This window comes from Acanthopagrus latus, chromosome 2 (assembly GCF_904848185.1).
Source record: "Acanthopagrus latus isolate v.2019 chromosome 2, fAcaLat1.1, whole genome shotgun sequence".
NCBI lineage: Eukaryota > Metazoa > Chordata > Actinopteri > Spariformes > Sparidae > Acanthopagrus > Acanthopagrus latus.
In genome coordinates this window covers 28,998,152-29,017,901 of record NC_051040.1, presented here as the reverse complement: position 1 = coordinate 29,017,901, position 19,750 = coordinate 28,998,152, and the positions used below count along the sequence as shown (strand labels likewise).

At 41.6% G+C, this 19,750-nt stretch overlaps 1 protein-coding gene across 2 annotated transcripts in view; it reads left to right on the top strand.

The window, feature by feature from the left end:
* The window catches only part of bcas3 (BCAS3 microtubule associated cell migration factor), a 345,864-nt gene that overhangs the window by 324,364 nt on the left and 1,750 nt on the right, over positions 1 to 19,750 (top strand). The gene's annotated exons all lie outside the window — the stretch shown is intronic.

The window sequence follows — 19,750 nt, the reverse complement described above, 5'->3', positions numbered from 1 at the left end:
TGAGGAAGAGAAAAAAACACCACATCAATACATGTCTGTCATCCTGTCTGTCCTACCAACTCTTCATCACATGTCTGCTGGAGAAAAAAAAATCTGTCCCGCAGTTGAATGGCTCTGATTATGTGATGTGATTTAGAGCAAAAGAAGTTGAACTCATCATGTCTTTGTCGCCGTTCACTATTGTGTCGTTGTTTTTACTGTCTCTGGCAAATTAGACAATAAAAAATCATTGCGACGATCAGCCCTTCGGACTGAGACTTCAGTGAACTTTCCCCTAGAAAACAGCATCTCTCCCCGCGAGTGTGAGTCAGACAGGGTCCCGTTTACTGATGGTGATTATGTAATTATGTAATTTGGAGCAGAAAAACTTCTCCTTATCAATTTCCAGGGTACATTGTGGATCGCGTTCTCAATCATATTTACATTTACATTTAGCAGACGCTTTTGTCCAAAGCAACTGACAATAAGAATATCTGTCACAAGAAAGAAACCACAGCGTTTCACCATTGATCAAGTAAGAATTAAAAAATATAAGCAATTTTCCAGCCCTCGTCTGAGCATGGCAGCTGCTATTTATCAAGGATACCTTAAGTACATAAGTACTATGCACTTATAGTAGTATAGTATGTAAGTGCTAAGGGTAAGAACATACAGGTGCATCTACAGGTTGTTTTTTTTTCACAACACATCATAACTGCATCCGTATGATTGTAAAGCTGATACATCACACTGAAAGAAAACCACACAGATGTCAACGTCAGGCCTCTTTGTAGAGTTGCTGTGTGAAAAAGGCTTATATAACTGTAAAGGAAGAGCGAAGAACCGCACTGATTGTAGTGATGGAAAAGATGTCTTTTCCCTTCTCCTGACTAGCTTCAGTAAGAGTTTGATTAACTAACCAGCTCCGCTGGTGGTAGTGCTCCTACTGTTGATCTGATTGGTCGAACTTAGCCTGTGATCGGCGGTGATAGACATATGGTTTGTCCAGCAGCCTGCCAAGAATTTTTTTAAATTGCCTTATCTTTTCCAGTTTCTAGCAGGGGCTTTCCAGATGGTTCTGTGGAACAAACAATTAGGTGCATCAGGTGTGTAGCCCATGTGTACATGAGATTTGGTCTCGTCCTTGAGGTATCACACACAGACACACTTACACAGGGTTTATATGAACTTGGCTACAGTTCCATTGTGATGTCACTGACCTGCTGTGACCTGCCAAAAGCAACTGGTAGACATGAATTTACACGACATCAATGAGAAACGCTGGCCAATGGAAGACAAGGAAAAGACATCGGAGAGCTGAATATGTCTGCTTTTGGTTTCCTCAAGCGAACTGAACATAATACTTTAGGTTTTCAGCATGCCACTCTGATTTATCATGAACTCCAAGTCCTTACAGTCTGTCCAGAAATCTGGCTGGATATATAATGAATCAGACATGCCTTCTCGAAATGTGGCTCCAACCATCCATTAGAGTCATTCACTTTTCACATTTCAATTGGCGCAAATATGGCCAGTCTCTAGCTACCGGCTTTCTCGCAGCTTCCATGTATGTGTAAGTGTATGTGTATTGTACATAGCATAATTGTGACAGTGTCCTAATGTACAGACTGAAGGACCACACACGCACACGCACACCATTTGGATACTTGACTAACTCAAAACTATTAGTTAATCATTTTGTGACATGCCCAGAGGGCCATGTTGTCCCCTCGCTTTAACCAAAGAGAGTGAAGAAAGCGAGAGAGAGCAAATGAGTGCACTCTCTCCCTGAAAGCTACTCAGCGCTGCCGTGACAGACAGAAAGAACAAATGCAGGGAGGAGGAGAGGGGGGAAAAAATACGTCAGGGACTGACTGAAAGAACAGAAAAGGGAATGCGAGGCTGGTTGAGGCCGGAGAGTATGGTGCTGAGAGAAGAGACGGCGAGTGTGAAAGCAGAGTGTGGTCTTTATATCTGCTCTTCACTGCACCCCCCACTCTTGTGCTTGCTCTATCTATCTATCTATCTATCTATCTCCCTCTCTTTCTCTCTCCCCCTCTCTCTCTCTCTTTCTCTCTCTCTCTCTCTGCGTTGCCAGGCGCAAGTTTGAGCATAATGTGCGGTGACAGTGTGAGACGATGAAGAATAATTCCTGTATTCAGAGCTGCTACCACTCGCCCCTCCTTCTCTTCATCCTCCTCCTCCTCCTCATCCTCTCTCTCAACTCCACTGACAAGTCAGGCCTGGATATCATTGTATCATTTATCCCAACCTCGCCTCTGCCACTCGGCCCCGTTTGCCCAGAGGGAAGTGTGAAAAGTGTGCGTGTGTGCAAGTGTAAGAGAGTGTGTGCCCACATGTGTGATGATCCCAGTGTGTGAATGTAATTGTGTGTATATGTGTCTTTGCATGTTAGTGTCACTCTGCACTTGTGTGTGTGTGTTGTGTGTGTGTGTTGGGGGGGGGGGGGTTAGTTGACTGCAAATGGGCTTTTGTGGAGTTTTTTGGAGACTGCACTTAACAGCTCGCTCAAGGGAGACACGCATACACACACACACACACAGAGGGCTATAAGGGTTCACAGAAAAGGAGGGCGAGCAAGAGCAGAGTGAGAGAGAGAATTAGGGCGAGAAAGAGAAAGGGAGAGATGGGGAGAGTGGTGGGAAGCGCTTTTTAAAGCCCTGTTACCACGTCTGTTTTGGCTTAGTCAAACAAGAAGAGGTCCGGAGACACACTTTGCACAGAGCATCTGAAATGGACTTGTGGCTGAGGGCGATCCACTTCACCCAATCTGCTCAACCACCGTCGGCGGTGTCACACAGCAAAACACTTGTTGTCGCTGCTGCTTCTGTCACTCCACTGACTGGAGCGATGAACTCACCATGATCTGTGACCCGTCACTCAAACTGCATCCAGGCCATTTTCTCCAAACTGTCGCTCCAGCTGATACTGACTTCCATTGCGTGATACTTGAGTGTCCTGGAGTTTGGACAATATGGTATTAAGTTACAAAACACGGACGGTGATCTTAAACATTGTGTGTTATGTACGTAATTGATTTCTTAGATGACGTTGAAATCAGCTCATTGCACAGAATCTTTAGTTTTCCATCACATTTCCTCTTTGAAAGCGAACAGCAAGCAAGAGATTGGGTCTGACAAAAGAGCAGTTAGTTAACATGAGCCAGTTATAATCCACCATGAACACCTCGGCTGTTGGCTGAAACCGTTGTTTGCTCTTTTGATATAAGCTTGTGGTTTGTGGTGTCAAGCAGAATCTTATGCTAATGCTGTATCTTTGTTCCATGAATTCATTGATATAACATCAGCCTTCACCCTTATTATACTGTACAAGTCCAAGAATATGCACTTCTGCAAGTAAAAATGGTGAGGTCCAGTTTATGTCCTTCCCTCGAACTCAAGCTTTTACCTTCTGAAAAAAGCCTTAGGGCCACAATGCACTTCAAACACAGTCCCTGTCGAAGTGTCTAACAGCATCCAACCCTTCCCATACCAACAATCTGAGTGAGGTGTGCAGAGTTGTGGAAGTAGGAAGGGCTTGAACTCCTCTCACAGAGTCTTTCGTCATTCCTCACACAACTGCTGAGTGCAACACCATGAATGTCTTAAAGGGGAGACTGTCCAAAACATTGCACCATCATCCCCATTTGTTCAGTTTATTGCTTTGAAACTACAAAGACATGCAAACGACAGAATTCTTGTAGCAAGATCAAGGAGGCAGCGGGATTCAGTGGAAGCTATGACAGCCGGCTTATTACTTGTCCTTTAAATGTATCTTTTCTAAACCGGTATAAACACTTTTTATGTTTACACAGGCTTTTAGATGTGGTTAAATGAAAGGTCATATGACCTGATTAATTTCAAGCATACTGACCTCTGTTGGATTCTTCAGTTTAAGCTAAACCTCCATAACTGTTGATTTATTATCATGGCAAACAGGTTGTGGAAACACCAAAAGATTATGTAGTGGTGTGTATAGGTTGTGTAATATATTTTCAGGCCACTTGTGATTCATGGTCAACAGCATTAAAAACCCTCAAGAAGTTTGAGAAGCTTACACGAGACTTAAAACATTGATCATGATCTAGGAATTCACTGTACAGTACCACACAAGTACTGTGTACTTAGTACTGTCATCCATATACACAATGCAAAGGGAATGAGATTAAGAAAATGAAGCCCACATGATACTTTTCTGACTGATGTGGGGCATTCTGTTGGAGCACATGAGAGAACTGTGTTGGATTTATTTGATATTCCTGACCGTACATACATACGGTCAATCTTTGAACCTCTGTTAGTATTGACATATATTTTGGTGTTGCTGAAATATTCCCTATTTGCTGCAAGGAGTGTACACCATTAAACATGGTACAGTTCACCAGTTTCACCAAACTGACTCCACTGCACCACACACACTGATTTGGCATCACAACTGGTGTGATTCCACTGCAAGAAGGAATCTAATCTCACATCATGTCTTTATTACTATATGGGAATTATTACCTTGCCAAGGAGGTTGTGTTTTCACCCATGTCCATTCGGTCGTATTCATGTGGCTGGTATCTATGAGTGAGTACAGACTGATGGGGAGAAAGGAGACTGTTGGGCCTTGGTGTTTGCGCTCTAGTGAGTTGAAAATGGGAGACAGGGATCGGCAACTAAAACTTAATGTGAGCCAGGTCTGTAAAAGTGGGGGGCCAGTGGCCCTTCCCTAGTTTTTATCTCCTTACTTCTGGCGCCCTTGCATGGACGACACCCAACCTCAAACTAATCATTCAATTTGATTTCAGTTACACTCCTGTAAAGTTTGGTGACTACATCTTGCACAGTTGAAACACTATAGTGTTGACATAATTCTGTCGACAGCCAGACATATAAACACCTGAGAAGGTATTCAGATCGGCTGGTTGTTTTATTTTTTTTACAAAAGGTGTATCCATGACCAGATTTTGTCATTTATGAAACACACACACACACACTCAAACTCACAAGGTGAAAACTCAACCAGCCCCTCTGTCATGGCTGGTAATAATTTAAATGATGTCAGCTCCCTCGCTATTGCTAAATCAGAGTGACAACACACTCTGAAAGAAAACATTTTTGAGGGAAACTGATTTTAGTGAAGTGGCTCTGTTGATCAGTTTTACGGTAACTGTCTAATCCAGCAAACTGTGTCAGTTAATCATATAACAGACAGATGCACATACTAGAATGTACATAATTCCGTCAGATGCCAGCAAACTCAGGCAACACATACAGGGTAGGCAGTGTGCTTGCACACACAGTCACACTTTTAACAGTTAGTGTGTTTTTGGGAGTGCATACACTCAGCACTCATGTATACACACATTCTGCTCACACCCTGTCACATTGACTCTCTTGTATACACTTATATTACACACACACAATCTCTCCTAACATGACCCCGCATGTGGGTGTGTGTGTATCAATAAAATATGGTGGCATGAATAAGTGATAGGATACATAATGGAGAGGCAGCTGAGCTGAGCTGAGCCAGGCTAGCTTTCCACAACACTGGAACTTCCCGTCAACAGAATGTCCTCTCAAATACATGTCAGACTACATATATGTGCACATATACATGCATATATATGCAGTACTCACTTGAAGATGTTGAGAACTTGCTTTCCAAAACTGGTCCATGTTGCTGTCATATCACTGTAAATTTATGGCAGCTGAAACTTGAGTTTGAGCCTGTGGGCAGCATTCCATTTGCACGCTATGCTGTCTGAAAATCACAACTAGAAAACAAACAATAAACCATCATGAAATTTGTGAAACACATCATGTGAATCTGGTATCACCGTGCCTTTCATGTTACTGTTAAGCAGCTGATTGTCATCCCTCAGGGGTTAAGGGTTCCCACAGTACATGTATGCTCCACACCATGAAATAAACAGTCCCAAAGTAGCCCTATGCTGCTTGTGACTGTGCAACTTTTCAATTCATATGTGCATTTAGGTTGTTTTAATGTGGGTAGATCAAGCTGAACAGCAGAGGTTGTTTTTACTAAAGTGGCAAGATTTAAGAGCAAGCAATCAGTTGTTATACTATGATAGAATGCCCATGGGATGTACTGTAACAAGTACATATAACAATACATGGAGACCCGACTGTGGATTGGACTATGGGGATGTCCTGTGGAGTTGGCACCAGGGCATTTGCATTGGATCCTTTGAGTCTTTGGCTTGCATGGGTCAGACTTGTTCAGCATGTCCCACAAATGCTTGATCTGATTGGGATATGGGGCATTTGGAGGCAATGCCGATGCCTCGAGCTCTTTGTCATGTTCCTCATACCATTCCTGAGCAGTGCAGTGTCACGATGCATATTGTCCTGCTGGAGGAGCAAGAGAGGGGAGTGTACCTGGTCTGGGATGGTGTTTGGAAAGGTGGTGCATGTCAAATGGCATCCAGAGGAATGCCACCCCTAAGGATTCTCTGCAGAAACTGTTACAAGATCATCAACGTTATTCACTTCACCTGTCAGCCCTTTTTAATGTTTTGGCTGATTGATGATCATATACACATGTGCTCATGCCTCATTGAAATTAGTTGGTGTTAGACTTTTTTGCTCCATAATTATAACTCAGACCTGGTAAAATCACAGCACCTGTTAATATTACAACAGCCCTGGTGTCAAACAATGTTGGTTATTTCGTTGACTCAATTCAGAGGTTCTTGTGGATTTTGACTTAACTTGAAGTAACTGTCATTGGCTCACTGGCTATCTTTATTTGTTCTTCACCTCTTTAATTGTCTTCATGTTTTTTCTTAGTGCTGTTCAAGCCTGCATCCCAACATTTTATTAATGTCCCTGTTTCCTTCCACTTACCAGATCGGGTTCACAATATTGGAAATATTGAGGATACAGTTTTACCTGCCAGCACAGTTGACATTTTTAGTGTATGAACTAACAGCTGGGTGCCATGCCACAATGACTTTGGGCTGGAATGGAAGTGGGAATGCAATGCTTTCATTATATGCATCTGTGGAAAATTAACAGCACCACTAAATTGACCTTGGCTTTGCCTTGCTACTATGAAACAAGAGGAGACCGCATCCACACATTAGCATCCTTTACAGAGTGCTGTTCTTCGAAAGGTTTTGGAATATAGACATATCTTTGTCTTATCTTTTATCTATTTATCTTATAATAAAGACCAACATTGGGAAACAAAGTGTATCATCTATCAATCAGCTCTAGACGGACTGAGCCACAGGCAGAGAATAAATGTAATCCCACACAGACTGATATCATAATCAGACTTGCTGTACATTGAGACTCTGTGTAGCCACAAGATGAAAGCTCATCCCTGATTATGCCACATTAAACAATTAGAGCTAATGTATGAAAAGCATCTGCTGCATGTTGATGCTACGGAGCTAATGTTATCGCCCTTTTCCACTCTGCGTTACTCAAATACAAACAAAAGCAATTAAAGGATGTCTAATTCAGTCATTAGGAAGTGATCAACGAAATGATGGGCACAATGATTTTTTGGCACAGACTGACAGTAGTATAAGAGGAAGATTACACATGATACCAAAAGCTTCCTTTCACATTGCTAGCTATTTCAAGCATCTGATTAGTTTGTGTGTGCTGTGTTTTCCTGTTAAGAGGTCAGAAGAAATGTTTAAATGGTGAAATGGATTGCAGCCTGCAATTTAATCTCATTATCCTTCCTGGGCCATTAACTAATAACTACAGTTTGTAATAGTGGAGCTTGGTCTTAAAAATATAGTATCTCTGTGCTATAACATTAACATGTCTGCTCTAGAAGTGTCTTTTTCTCAGCCTTAATTTATATATATATATATATATATATATATATATATATATATATATATATATATATATATATATATATATATATATATATATACATATATATATATACATATATATATATACATATATATATACATATACATATATATACATATATATATATATATATATATATATATATATATATATATATATATATATATATTTATATGTATATGTATATGTATATATATATACACACACACCCTGGATATGAGAGATTATATTTTTCAGGTTACATATGTATTACACTACATTATAGAACTATAATGGCTTAAAAATGTAATGTACGTTATGTAATCTAAATGTAATATAAGTACAATAAAAGGCAACCTTTGATATAATCGGATGCTCAGTACATGGTTTCCTAGTATCTTGATGGCACTTCAAACAGCAATTCAGTTTTGCATTTTGTGTTCATGTCAAACCCTGTGTGTGTGTGTGTGTGTGTGTGTGTGTGTGTGTGTGTGTGTGTGTGTGTGTGTGTGTGTGTGTGTGTGTGTGTGTGTGTGTGTGTGCATCCTTCCAGGTTGCTCCTATTGCTTGAATGTAAACCTTCTGACCTCTGCTCTCTTGAACCGTATCTAACCTTTTCAAAGAAGTGCATTTGCTTCACATTAAACAGATAAAGCAAATCATGCTACTTAAAGGTCAAACCCCAGGTTAAAAGCTGACCGTTTTCTACCCAACAACGAACTTGCTGTTTATTCAGACTCAAGTATGATCTATTTGTCCCTTAAAAAATAGCTTTCCTACTGGATATAAAGGCAAACCATGTGCAATTGAGGCCCCTCTTTGTATTCAGCTTTTCAAAGGAAAATGTTGCTTTATACCAACCAACTGAACTTTTCCCCTCTTGACCCTGTGCTGACTGCTTGGCTGACTCTCCTGTGTTGCTGTGTGTGCACAGTATGTGTTTATGTGTCTGTCAGGCTCAGCCTGTACACAAGTACCCACAGTACATTGGTGTTGTGCCTAATGGAGCATTGTTTTTGTTCTTACTAGCTCTGTAGTCCTACATGACTCTGCTTTCATTGCCTCTGATCTGGTTTCACTCTTGTTGCAAGAAAAGCAACATACGGGCCGTGTTTGTGTGTAAATGTGTGTGTGTTTTGTCTGTGTCTTACTAGACTGCCTACATTTTGACAGAAAAATCAAGTTCTGTTTCTGCAGGGATAACCATTTACATATTCTTTATTCAGTATTGAAGAATAATGTACCATCAGACATCAGAAATGCCTAGCTTGTGTAATATATCTGGGATGATGTGCATAAATAGGTCAGATCAACGCATTATGAGGACGGAACATTAAAATGATGATTCAACAAAAAGAGCCTGGTCCTGTATCACTTTTTACATTTTAAATCACCCTTAACTTAACAACTTTAATTTAAGATCACCAGATCTAGGATCCACATCAAATTGTACTCATACATAGATACCAGCCACCTGAACAAAACAGATTTCTTTCATCACAATCAATGCAATATATTTCCTGAGAAATTGCACAAAACGTGGAAAATCGTCCGATCTCCCAATGTTCTGCACCAAAACTCAATGGGATCTATTCTGGGTTGAGACTTATCCTGCATTCAAGCTTTGCGAAAATCCGTATTGCAGTTTTGTGAAAACTTGCTGACAATCTGACCAACCAACAAGCAAACAAACTGACACAGATGAAAACGTTACCTCCAAGTGCTCCAAGTTGGATGTTAAGAATTAATAAATTATGGACTTCATTAACATCCATTTTAATGAAGTCCATATTCATTATGTAACTCTAACTTAAATCTGTTCTGATAATCAGCTGAAATGTCAGTGTCCAGACATATTTTGTCCCAGGTGTAGTTGAAACCAAAAATACGGGATTTGGCTTTCTACAACTCACACTTAATGAACAGACCTTCATTTTGTGTCAAGAGTTCAAGGTAGGCTTCAATTTCTAAACCGCTGTTCAAAGTGTGACTCACAGGAACAGACGCACAATTGCACATGGGGTATTTTTACCACTGTTTTTGAGAGGTATTCTCTCTCTCTCTCTCTCTCTCTCTCTCTCTCACACACACACACACACACACACAGTGTTCAGCAGCAGCCCTACAGCAGCAGCCCTACAGCAGCAGCCCTTACCTTGGTTTGGGTGTGGGGCTTGTCTGATATGTGATGTGATGGTGAGCGACAGTGTCCTGACGCTGTGCTGTCCGTCACTTTCCTCAGCGGACACCAACACCAGCAGCCTCTTTCAGCTGAGACCAGCCCTCCTGTCCAAAACCATTGACAAGGGTCTCCCAACATGATTGTCAAAGGACATGAAGCGTTATATGTGTGTGTGTTCAGGTTAGGATATGTCAATGTTCTACTGAGTGTGATCTGTTCTCCACCATCTGCAGTTTGCTCATGAAGTGCTTACAGAAGGAGAACTATTCGAATGTGCTCACTGTTGACGCACCGTCTCTTTGAAATGCTTACATGAGCCAAAGTATTTCTTTGATACAGAAAGAGACGGAATTTCAACTGACCTCGCCTCCAAGTTTCAGAGACAGCATCAATCTGCTGCCAGTCTGATAATTATATTATAATTATATATTAGATTCTTCTTCAGTTCATTTAGTTCAGCCTAATGTAAGTTCCGTCAAGTATGAACTATGGAATTGAAACCCAAGTTGTACTAAAGTGTATTTTTCTTTTAACTGTGTGTCCTTGCCTTTCTGAAAGTCCTCAACTGTCCCTATCTGCAGATGAATTCATTGTTTGTGTACAAATTCAGCTGTACATACTGAATATGACATTCTTTTCCATTTTTTTCTGTTTATGGTTCTCATTTGAGGACCAGGCGGGGTCTGTTGTTGCTTTCTTTTGGCCCATTTATAAGAGCAGCAGTCGGCCTATAAAAGCTGTCCCATTCTGTGTCCAGTGGTGAGGCGGCTGTCAGTTTGCTCTGAATAAGTAGCCAGTCAAATCCTGGGTGACCACTAGGTTTTCATTAGAGGCCTAATTCAAAGCGGCCCACATAGTGTGTCAGGAGTGTCCCGTCTTGTTGTTGGCACCCCTTATAACACACTCTAATGAGCAGCCGCTGGGAAAGTTGTGGTCAGCTGTGTGTATGGATTCGGTGTAGCTTAGAATATACGGTCAGTGAAGACGAAGAGAAAGTCCCCACTCAAGGGCCAGAATTATCCCCATGAATCACTTACTTTCTTTTCATTTGTTCCTTAATCACACAACCTGTTGACTACCATGATTTATGGGACTAGCTGCTGGCCGTGGTTTTCCCTGTGGAGTTCAAGTGTAAGGCCTTTGTGGATTCTCAGTGGACTTGCCAGTGTGTGTGCTGGACACCGTTAGTGTGTTTTTAAAGGTGCAATAAGGATGTCTTTGCCTCTGTGCTTGGTGGGTTGATCGGTTGAGACGTTGATGATTTCAGGACAGCAGCATTCAGCAGCCTTAACACCAATGCCTTCAGTCAACAGCTCCCATTTTAACTTCCGATATGAGTGAAAACCGTAATGATCGATTCAGTTAACTTGATCATGGCATGTCCAGGGTATTTGAGCAGTGCATGAAAGGACAGAGGGTCCAACATCTAGCACGTGTCTCTATTCTAACCCAGAAACATGCCATCTATCCCGATACACTGTAATGGGGTGTGTGTGTCTCCAGCCGCATTAATGTGCGATGTCCTTTACACAGGAGGGTGTGTTAAGCCTGGCTTTTCACAGTCCATCAGGATGATCTCCGGTAGATGTTAATGAGCTTTCCCACTAATGTGGCCTCAGTCGTCCAACTGAACAGCTTTCTAAGGATTGTGCAGTGCAAGGGCTCACATGGTGATGCTGACATGCTTTCATGTGTAAAACATCTGTATATATATATATATATATATATATATATATATATATATATAGAGAGAGAGAGAGAGAGAGAGAGAGAGAGAGAAACGTATATCCTTTGAGAAGTAGATCTTTGAGTTAATTTCCCTCAGAGTCTATCACAGGCCAAATTTGATCATTATTAAACCTTTAGTTCCCGTTCAGGTCAAAACTCACTCATGGCAGTCTATTCAAAAGTCTTAAAAGAGAATACTATTTTTACACCAGGGTCCTATGTTTCCGTGTTTGGGTGTGTAAATGGTTCATACTTAACAAAAATGTTGGAATCAGTGCAGTAGATCGCCTCAGCTGGCAGCCGTGACATGGCTGTAATGGCTGCAGTGTAATCCTTTGGGGCAAACTTTTATTAAGTATGAATCATTTAAACACCAAAACGTTTAAACAAAGGGCCCAGGTTTAGATTTAGAACTGAGGTTAATATAGGCAACAGTGGGGGATGGCAATGTAGGTATTTATATTGGTGCCTGTCACTCAAATGAGGAAAATATATGTAAATGGTAATGTTTTTAGAATTTGGAGATGTTAAATGATGTGAGGAAGAGGACTCATAAACACAGGGTTGGCTACACTCTAGGTACCGCAGAATCCATAAAAGTCAAGTGGAAACATCATTGCTCCGGATTAAAATACGTTTTCCACAGGTGGAGATGTCATTGTCACTGCAGGTAGAGGCACCCGTCTCACACAGCACCATCACCATCAGGAAATAAACATGTCACCACAGAAAGAAGTGTTTGAGAAGTTGCTAGACGTGATCACCAAGCATTCTGTTACTGGGATCACACAATATTTACTTAATCCACTTGAAATCGTTCTGGTTAGAGATTCCAGAATAGAAAGTGTGTTTTCCAGTTCATTCATTCATACATTAATTTGCTCTCCCTTCTAATACAATTTTCAAGATGGGCCGCTATGTGCCCTGTGAACAATATTTGCATTTGTGGCCTTGTTTATCTTTTGAACACGAACACAAACGTAGTGCTACCCACATTTGAAGTAAACATGCGCAACAAGAATATAGTTGTTCCAACCAGAAAAACAATCAGATTAAGTGTTATCTGTGGTTATGGTTGTTTGGCGCTAACATTTACCTAATAAAGGGATTATCAAACGTTTACACAACCACTCTCCATCTTACTGAAAATTCATTCAGCCGGATCAGATGGGCTGCTACTCTGATTTAATGCAGTTATACAGGAAGGGTCAATTCAGGGCAAAAGAAAAGGGAGATGGGGCTGCACAGTGGCACCTCATATTTACAGCCCACTTTGCACTTTGGTTGCACAGTCAATCAGACCACATGTGCTGTAAATTCTTGTTATTTCATGTATTGTGGTATCTGTAGTACTTACTCCATGTGCACCGAAAAATAGGAGGCTTTGCAAAATTAACCAGTTATCATTGCTAAACACTGAAGCCCATTTTAATCCCTTATATGCCTGGGAAAACACGTAAATTACTTCTATTTTTATTGAGTTTTTTCCTCATTATGAAGGGTCAAAACCTTGTAGGAATTGGTAGCACTGACTAAATCAACATATGCTCTGCCTGGTAGCGGGTTCATTTTAAAAATACTGGCATCAGCCAGAAGGAAACCACAACACCAATACGTATGTGAATCATTTATTCACATAGGCCAGTGTGTGTACGCACTTCTGCATAAGTGTAAGTGTGTGTGTGTGTGTGTGTGTGTGTGTGAGACAGTTGGGGGTTGGAATGTGACGTGAGAGCACTAATCAGAGCCAGCTGGGGCCAACGGTGAGATTAAAGTTAAAACACAAAAACAATCAGCTGGGATAAGTATACTATCGCTATGGGTTACTGCCCCCATCCCAGCCTCTCAAGGGAGAGAGGGACAGAGACTCACGGAGAGAGGATGGATGATAGACTGATGGATGGGACTCTACCCACCCCGGCTGGCACAGACCCTCTGATTAAGAGCTCCTTTGTATTCTCTTTGATCCCTTCCTCTCAGTGGTGAGTCTAGTCTCACCACAACATGCACATGACACACCGACACACTGCCAGCCAGTGCAGTAGGAAGTGTACTGTGTAGCTGTGTGTGTGTGTGTGTGTGTGTGTGTGTGTGTGTGTGTGTGTGTGTGTGTGTGTGTGTGTGTGTGTGTGTGTGTGTGTGTGTGTGTGTGTGTGTGTGTGTGTGTGTGTGTGTGTGTTTGTATGGACGTGTGTTGTGTGTATGTACTAAATGTTCTCATGATGAAAGAAATACAAAATGTGTTTGTTGGAACTACTGGATGAGGGTGAGAATGGGGTTAGGGTTTAGATCTTTAGATTATAGTTATGTGGGGGCAGAGGTCTATTCATAGCACTGAGATCGTTCAGTGGCAAAAATAAATAAATACCTTTTAATTAAAGATCCAACCACTACCCTTTTCTGAAGCCTTCAACGATATCTCATGGTCCTCTTTACTGAACAAGTTTGCTTAGTTAGCCGAGCCCGTGCACCCACTTCATATGGGGTTCACGTTAATGCTTTTCGCTCAGATGATACAGTGAAAAAATCCTTTTAAAAGAAGAGCTTAAATAACATCTTTTAACTTCAACCTGCACTGTCTAGGTACCAGAATTTTACAAGACTAGTTTAGAAAATGATACTCGATACCTCTATTGAAAGCACAGTAAAAAGAAAAATAGGTCCTAGGTACACGAAATTGGAAATATGAATTTTCTTGACAATATTAGTCTGTACCAACTTAGACCTGACACTTCAGACTACCTCAGACCTAGACCGCTCAGTGCCATGTTTGCAACAATTAAGGAACAGCACAAAAACAATTTAGATTGTCATTTAGCATTTACCTAAAAACAACAACAATTTTCTCAACATTCTCAAGTCGCTACCTTTACTACAGTGAGTAACCAAACTGTAATAGTAATGATGCATGGAACTACAAAAGTAAGAAGTGAAAGAGCATTTCCTTTAAGATTAGTGGTATGTTAAGGTATAAAATGATGATGACAGGGTGTTACACATTGCAAGTTTTTCAGGTATAGATTTGTTTCACTTGCGTTTGAGATTTAGCCTGTGTGTTTAGATGGAAATGAAAGTGTGTGTGTGTGTGTGTGTGTGTGTGTGTGTGTGTGTGTGTGCTGCAGTCTGCGTGTGTTTGCGTGAGACTGTAAGAGGATTAAGGCCTGTTCACAGCCGAGGGTGCAGACTGGACCATTTCTGATCGTTCCCTCTGTACGTCCGATTGGCTGATGAGGTATTAACTTGCCACTGTGCCGTTATATGTGTCTCTGTCAGACTGTGTGAGCACGCCTCTCCAAAAACAGCAACATTTCTTTCCTTATTCCAAGCTGCCAGGAACCCCCCTCCCTCCCTCTCTCCCTCCCTCACTCCATCCACCTAACTCCGGCCTGAAAAACCTCCCCCGTTATCTCCAGCTGTGGCATCTGCTGCTATTTTACTGATAGCTTTTTCGACTCTGTATCTCGCGTTGACTTGCACTTTCTTTTGAAGTCTGGCCAACGGTGTCGTCCCAGAACACAGCTCCCGTCCCAGCGTCCAGACACAGTCAACACCAGCAACAAAGTGACGTCTAAGATTAGGCTTTACACGTGCTGATAACTGAAGTCAAAGCTTTCTTCCTGTAATGGTCAAAATGCTATTGGAGAGGGTTTTTCTCCCAGCAAGGAAACAGCTCTGGAGGAAACACTGCATACTACATCCAAACAGTCACCTTTTAGATGCAGCTACCTGCTTGTTTTAAATACATATCATTTTTGGTGTTGAAAATGACATTTTAAAGATAAGCCCCTACATATTAGCGCACAATATTTATCAGCCTGCTTGGATCAGCCATCCTTTAAAAAGCCCATATCAGTAGAGCTCCACAGTAGTTTCCATTTCTTCATTGGCCTCCCTCCAGAGCCGCACTATCTACACGTCACGTCAGACAAAACCACCTTGTAAATAACCATATTACTTTACACAGTGACATCAGTCCGAGAGGAAAAGTTCCCCAACATTAGAGCGCAGGGGGATTGTGTCAGGGGCATGAGAGGTTAAGACTTGTTGAATAGCTGGTAGGCGTCACACAATGAGGTGGATTAGGCAGCACTAGAAAAGGCCTTTAGAGCATTACTGGGCTGTTCAGCAGCTTACAGCGCCTACAATAACACTGCATCAGTGCAGATCCAGCCGGGCGAGCTGGGGATGGCAAAAAGGCCAGCTGGGAGGGCAAGTGGCTGGCAGTGACAGCCTGAAGGGAACTGTGATGTGAGAAAAGAAGTTAATGAGGAGCCAATGTATCAAATTGCACTGAGAGACAAGAAGAATACAGCTAAGGAGCTACTAATCTGCACAGCAGCGTTTTGCTAGACATCCTCTGAGTCTTCCTGAAGGATCGCTGGGTGTCACAATAGCATTGAGGTGAAGAGTTGGCGAAAAGGAGTGGGACTGTAGAGGGGAGGTGAGGTTCAGTCTCAGTGGCTCCAGCACTTGTCTCTGCTTGCCTGGAGCTGTGGCTGGAAAAATGATATCATTACTGATGACCCATATTCTTACAGATAAACCCAGCACCACAGTGTGTGCTCCGAAACTGTATAGAAATGACTGTGTCTGTGTGAGTGCCCATTTGGAATGTCTGCTCATATCAGTCTGGGCTGCTTTTCTCTGATTGTTGTCTTTATGTTTGTATTGCATCTACTCCATCCTTTATGCAGACTGGGTACATGCAGCAAGGCAAAATAATACAGCCATATTCCAACATGTGCGGTATATTGCACTTCCTCACACTGTACAGCCTGCCCCTAGTCTTCTGTCCCCACCTCTGCCATGGCGACATTTCATAACCTCCGCAGTCCTTCGTGCTCTTGACCAGACAAAAAGTCAAACACAATATTATGCACGTTTCTGCAGTAGTCACGAGTATTGGCTCCAGGCCTGATGTAAAAATGGAAGTAGAGTATCACCAAGTTCTTTTGCAAAAGAGATTCATTTATTCACTTCAAAAGTCTCCACAATGATGGTCTCTCGAATTCAGATCAGTGATGTATTTGTGTGTTCCAGGGTTTCAGTGTGAGAGCTGAGGGCTCAAAATGTAAATAATCTTTTATACGTTTCTAATCTGGACAGATAAAATAAAGTACCAGTGTTGGCCTCATAAGTCCATACTCTGTCTGAGCCCAGAGCTAGTGTGAACCAGCAGTCCTCACCTCGGCCTGGGATTACTGCAACATTTCTGCTCTGTGTACTGTAGGGGGAACTAAACAGGAGGGGGCTGGGATGGTGGGTGGGGTGACAGGCTGGGATAACACCGCAGAGTGGCACATCGCATGTTAGCCAGATAATAACAGTGTGGTTTGTATTAGGCTTCCTGGGCCAAAGTAAGAAGCTCCCACTTCCTGCATGCCCTCTCCGTGACAAAAGACAGTATCCATACTCACTTCTGAACATCTGCAGGACATATTAAACTCATGCTGTGGTTTTACATCGGTGCAGGATGAATTAAAAAAGACTACTTGGCAAATTAGACCCCCTGTTCATCTCAAGGTTTACTGATGTGTTCTGCAGTTAGTTTTTGACAGGCAGCAGGGTGCAGTTCAACATCATCTCAACTGCAGAAAGAATTCGTAGCATTACATTTTGGCGCAGTAAAAAGTCCGGCAGTGGAAAGTGAGAGCAGAGAGAAACGGTTGGACAGAAGGCTTTTGAAAGTATCTCAATTCTTTTTATTGAAATGCAGGCATGTTTATCATTTTGAGCTGGCCATTATGTCACTATTATTGATTTTTTTTTTTTGTTTGTTTGTTTGTTTGCACATTCATCCACCATTCATTGTATCGAGCACTGTGTTCTCGCCACATACAGTGAAGCTTGTCGTTTAAATGAAAATTGAATAAACAACCAAAGTACACTGTGGCCCCTGGAGCTAACACCATACACAGCCATGCACTAAAACAGCCGAGGGCTCAGTGCATATTCTTGGCCATCATCGTGACAAAAGATAACATAACTAGAATGGTACACATAGTATTATTAATGAGATGCATGTGTTATTCCCTGAGAAATTAGCAAAAATTTCAAAAAAATACAATGTTAGAGAATGTGAAAAAAAAAATCCTGGGTGTGTCCCTTTATCTGGATCAGCACCAAAAATGAATGGGGTCTATTATGAGCCAAGACCAGTCCATCTAAGTTTTGTGAAATCTGTGGAAGGATAAGCCTAAAATTCTGCTCATAGTCAAACTCTGTGCAGTGTTTTGCATCTGATAAGTCACTAAACTGATGGATTTTACCTAAAACAACCTAAAACGACAATTCCCAAGAAAAGAACCGTTACGTCATATTCACTCCCTAAGTCAGCTCATCCAAACCACCATACATTGCATACTTCCTCTGTCTGCAGCACATCTGGTGTGTGCTACAGGTGTCAACTGACATGTGTCATATGATGCAGCGCTACGCAACATGGCCAGTGTGTGTTACACATTAAGCTAGAATGATGATTCTGTGAATATCCCATGGGTAGCTGTAGGTCAGAGGGCCTGAGCGGAGCTGACGTACAAACCTTTCCAAACTCAACAAGTCATGCAGAGCTGAACATAAAACAAGCTGATTGGTTGATCCAGTCCAAGATTGAAATGTGTAGTTTGGACACTTTAGCTATGAATGAAACAGCCACATGAACAACCACCTGATCTGGATATCCCAGAAGAGTATGTTCCATGTAGTAGCAGCAACCATGTGCACTTCAGTACTCAAGTACAACAATTATCTCTGCTCTCAGTTTGATGACTCTGTCATGGATGCACTCTGCTGAATGTTCTCAGAGAGTTGACAGTGTCAGCAGAGCAGCCGGGCAGCAGCAACAGATTTAAAACTGTCACAATACACTACATGCATCACAGTCTTACTACTGTGCTGCCACTTACAAGCATGCTATTCTGTCCATACAGTATAGCGATGGATATGGTTTACAGCTTGTAAGTTCAGGGAATAGGTTCCCTATGGAGACATTCTCACCGGGGCAGCTCGGCTTGTCCACGGTGAGGGATGCTGGGGTTGAAGGGCTTGGAGCAACGTGGCATGTCAGAGAAATGCACTGTGTCACTCAGAGAATGTTGGAAGAAGCAGCCAGGTTGGTTGTGATGCAGAATAGAGATGATGGCTAATCCCACAGACTTTTTTTTTTTAACATTTTATGCTGCAACTTTATGTTTCTTATGGTTTGATGTTATGCTGAGACGACAATGCGTGCTCTGGTCAGGTTTAAGGACAAAAACCAGTTGGTTCCCAGATAGCACGAAGAAACATGAAATCAGATGGCTGTGAACGAACCAACACTTTACCCAGATTATCTTAAATGATATTTATCTGGAGGCAAGAGTAAGTGACAGCAGCTGAAATAATTATTTAATAATTATTCAGTAATATTGAACATGTATGATGAGCAGAAACACAGCTACAGTAAGTACTCTATATCAAAGTTATTTAAACCTGCATGACCAGTGACTGCTCTTAGGTACTATTAGCAGAAGGATGGCCCAGCGTAAACCAATAAGATCCAAGTTGTAATAGAGCAGAATTAGCATTTAAACAAATTCTATTATATCTTCAGTTTTTTTTAATGTGGCACCAAGTTGGTCTTATTTATCATCAGTAAGTAGGACTCTTAAATACAAGCACTGATACAATCCCTGAGTTTTACTAACAAAACATGTATTTTACTAAATCCTGTTTTACATCATTTAACTAAACATGCTTAACTGCTCAAACAGCACCTACAGTCGGTTCAGAAATTCCTCTGATACTTGGAATCGGCCAGGTATCGGAATTGGTATCAGGAAGGAAACAGAGTTATCTCGATATCTGTAGTTTAAGTGTGTTTTTACATACGAAGCCATACGATAGACATGCGGAAACAAAGCAAAATTGATCCAATCTGATAAAAGAATATGCAAAGAAGAACTGTCAGAGCATTCAACACCAACCTTTGGTGCTTCGCTGTTTTGAAATACTGAGACCGTTTCAGTGTTTG